The 4,207-nt window shown below is 41.1% G+C and overlaps 1 non-coding gene across 1 annotated transcript; it reads right to left on the bottom strand.

Annotated features, from left to right (window-relative positions):
• Window positions 1–3,103: 3,103 nt before the first annotated feature.
• Window positions 3,104–3,210, bottom strand: LOC128403206 (U6 spliceosomal RNA). The gene has a single exon (XR_008327895.1). It is a non-coding gene; the product is annotated as a U6 spliceosomal RNA (small nuclear RNA).
• Window positions 3,211–4,207: the final 997 nt, after the last annotated feature.

The following is a 4,207-nucleotide window of genomic DNA, read 5'->3' on the forward strand; positions in this document are numbered from 1 at the left end:
AATACCAGAACTAGAGCTATCCTATGGAGCTGGATGTTGGGAGATTTAGGGCAGACAAAAGAAAGTACTTCTTCACACTGCACAAAGTTAAACTATGGAACTCATTCCCACAAGATGTAATGAGTGCCACCAACATGGATGCCTTTAAAAAAGGATTAGATCAATTCCAGGAGGATAAGGCTTTCAAGACGGTTTAGTTTGTCTCACTCTTGGCTTGCGCAGAGCAATTCTCGTCTTGCAGTAAGTATCCCTTGTTCCTTTACAGGGCAAACCCTACAACTCTCTGAGCCTTTTTTGAAAAAGGGTCACGTATTTGTTATTGAACTCTAAAGATTATATTTATAAAAGGAGGATATGTGCCTAAAGTAAATAATAAGGCATTCACTTAGATGCAGTTGGATTTATAATATTATATTAAATTGGAGTTAGGGTATTTTCACAAATCAGATTTTGAACCAAAGCAGCAAACGTAATGGACGAGGTTGTCAAAGAAGCAAAAGTTAACAGCATGTAATGGAATAGATGTACTAAATTAGCATTGACATCTCTTAGTGGCTCTCTTAAATATACATTATTATCTAGAGAAAATGAATCCTATATACTTGTCGTGAGCTTGTTGCACATCCATATTTCAAGGGCACACTTTTTAGAATTTTTTTTTTACTCATTGGAAAAAGGCACTGTTAGGCTGTATTCATTTAGCTTGAATTTTCTGTTTTGGATTATTATTTTATTTTGTTTTTGTTTAAAGACACCCCCCACTCCTTTTCCCCCAACAGAAAGCCTGATACAATACTGGGAAACAGTTTTAAGCCTCAGTTGGTTTCAGTATCAGTTGATGAATGGGATTTGTCAGAACAGTCAAAATTCGCTGACAAAAACAAAATATTCAGTGATGAGAACAATGAAATGTTCAATAAATACATTGGGAAAATGAAGGATGGGCAAGAGCACCAGGGCAAAGAACAGATTTTTGCACAGAGAGGCAAATCAACAATCCTCTTAATTGGCACGGAGCCAGTAAATTAAATGGGTGCATTTCCTTCCTAGCCCCTTGCTTGGATGGTCGTAGCTAGGCTGCTGTTTTTCTGGGCAAGCAGGCTGTGTGTGTGTACATGCACACACACATATTGGGGTGTGTCTCTTTACTGCCCATTGTGGAGGTGGGGAGCTATTGGCTCCATCCTCCTCGGCTCTTGGCAGAATGTACGGATGGCTTGTGGGTAGGTGGGGCAAAGCAAGTGTCTTCTTAGGTCATTGCATTAAGGTTTAGCATGGTGGAGGCTTCAAATGTTCATCTGGCCAATTTTAGTATTTGGGGGCAGGGAATCAACTTTGTTTTTCAGGAAAAGAGCTTAGGGAATTCAACTCCATACTCCTATCCACCCTTGCCCCATCACTGGTGGTCAGATCAGCAGAGTCACTGCAATAAAGTAAATATTATTTATATCTCACAAGCTTCAAAGACCGTTTTCTCGCCATATAAAACACACACACAGAGTGTTGTAGAGCAAAGGCTATGTCTGCAAAGTGCAAGTCAACAACACAGCAACATTCATGGTCATATGAGTCTGGCGCCAGGGTCAGAATGATACCCTTCAGTAAATGGACTGATGATATGATATCACTGGCAATTTATGAACAGACTGCTTACAGACGCAGGCTCTGTATGGATAAATACGATAATATTTGGCATGTGTTTATACAAAATGTAGTAAGCTATTAACATTTACAGGGGACGCGGGTGGCGCTGTGGGTAAAAGCCTCAGCGCCTAGGGCTTGCCGATTGAAAGGTCGGCGGTTCGAATCCCCGTGGCGGGGTGCGCTCCCGCTGCTCGGTCCCAGCGCCTGCCAACCTAGCAGTTCGAAAGCACCCCCGGGTGCAAGTAGATAAATAGGGACCGCTTACTGGCGGGAAGGTAAACGGCGTTTCCGTGTGCTGCGCTGGCTCGCCAGATGCAGCTTTGTCACGCTGGCCACGTGACCCGGAAGTGTCTCCGGACAGCACTGGCCCCTGGCCTCTTGAGTGAGATGGGTGCACAACCCCAGAGTCTGTCAAGACTGGCCCGTATGGGCAGGGGTACCTTTACCTTTATTAACATTTACAAAAGCTCTAGGACGATAATACTATACCAATTGATACAAGAATGTATGGGAATATCATATATTCCTTTTTGGGGGTTATATTTTTGCTTTTATATGTATCTCTGTTGTTGTTTTTCTCCCTCTCACTTTTCCTTCTTTTCCCCCTGTATCATTTTATTTTTTTTAACTGAAGTCACCTTGATAAAATATAAATTATTGTTTTTTAATGATTCTGGCGCCAATGACCATACCCAAAAGGTGTTTCCAGACTGTCACTATTTTCCGGGGTGGGTGGGGAAATTCAATCACATACCAGCAAGCTCAGATTGTGAAATTATAGTTGAGTGAGAGCTCTTGTGTAAGAATACCACTTCCTCAAAAGATCAGACTTCTTTTCTCCGCAAGAAGGAAAGCCACACTAGAACCTGCTCTGTTTGGTAGTGGGCTTGCATTTGGTGCTGCATTTAAACCGAGAACAGGACGCAAGCTTTCCAGCAGGCATGGAACATGATGTCAGGTGATGGGCAGGTAGGCAGTCCTGCCCATCTGTCAAAAGGGACCTATGGAAGGGTGGCTACTTTGGGATCCAGCCTACCATATCAAAGTGGTCCCCCACTTTTCCTGCCCTATTTTGACTGGCATTGGCTTGCCAGAGTTTCAGTCCAAAGTATTTCCAAGTCCAACTAGGGATCAAACCTGGGATCTTCTGTTTCCAGAGCATGTGCTCTCATCTCTATCTATCTATCTATCATCTATCTATCTATCTATCTGTCTGTCTATCTATCTATCTATCTATCTATCTATCTATCATCTATCTATCATCTATCTATCTATCTATCTATCTATCTATCTATCTATCTATCATCTATCTATCTCTGTCTATATCTATCTATCATCTATCTCAGCAGTAACATGAGGTCAAGTATATGGGTGTGTCTATGGGATTGGACCAGAACTTCTCAATAACCAAAGCAAAATTTTGAAATATTTTTGAAAAGGAAACAGAAAATAAGTTGTTTTTTTAATGGAACGCTTCACAAATTTGCGTGTCATCCTTGCGCAGGGGCCATGCTAATCTTCTCTGTATTGTTCCAATTTTAGTATATGTGCTGCCGAAGCGAGCACGAAACAGAAAATAAGTTCAGGCATAGAGAAGATGATAGGCAAACCAAAGTCATATGAAAAAAATGAAAGAATTGTCCAGTAGCACCTTAGAGATCAACTAAGTTTGTTCTGGGTATAAGCTTTCATGTGCATGCACACTTCTTCAGATGCACATGAAAGCTTATACCTAGAACAAATTTAGTTGGTCTCTAAGGTGCTACTGGACTATTTTTTAATTTATTTCGACTGCGTCAGACCAACATGGCTACCTACCTGAATTCAATGTCATATGAGTTTAGCTATGCATTGATTTAGTGTTAGAGATGGAAAATGTAAAATACAGACCAGGTACTCCCAAGCTTGAAAGGCTTGGTAGTTAGGAGGTGATCCTTGCATCTTGGAGGGCCTAGACCAAAATGAGTCTTAATGCACATATAGTCATGGAGAGTTTGAGGAAGTTAGAGGAATGGCAGGGACTTTGTGGCACGAAAGATGATGAAAGACCCAGTCAGCTGGGACAAGCTAGCAACATTTTCCTATGCACAGCCCCATGTGTGCCAGAACCTCCACAGGGAGACATCTGGCAAATCTGTTTTTGTTTTCATGTTGCGTCTCAGAATATCTGCAAGCTGACTCTGATCAATGAAATTGTTGAATCTTTACTTCTAATGATTGCTAACGGAAAGCTACAGAAGAACATCAGGATCAGTTTTGCTTTCGTTGCTTTATTTTGAAAATGCAAACCATCAACAGTTGAGAAGAAAATTGGCTGTTTCCTTGCAATTAACGCTCAATTATCCAGCAATAAGATTTTTTGATAGTAATTTAGAGCCTTGATAGCCAAGGATTAAATCTCTAAATTATCCCGATGAAATGTCTATCTTTTAATTTTTAATTGTAGATGGTACGAAAAGGGGGGAAAGCCACACGAATGCAGACAATTTCAAGAGGAGACCTGTCGTTTTAAATAACTCCATTGACTCCTGGGAGCTGAGGCTGTTGTCAAAACATAATAACT

This window comes from Podarcis raffonei, chromosome 1, assembly GCF_027172205.1.
Source record: "Podarcis raffonei isolate rPodRaf1 chromosome 1, rPodRaf1.pri, whole genome shotgun sequence".
Taxonomy (NCBI): Eukaryota; Metazoa; Chordata; class Lepidosauria; order Squamata; family Lacertidae; genus Podarcis; species Podarcis raffonei.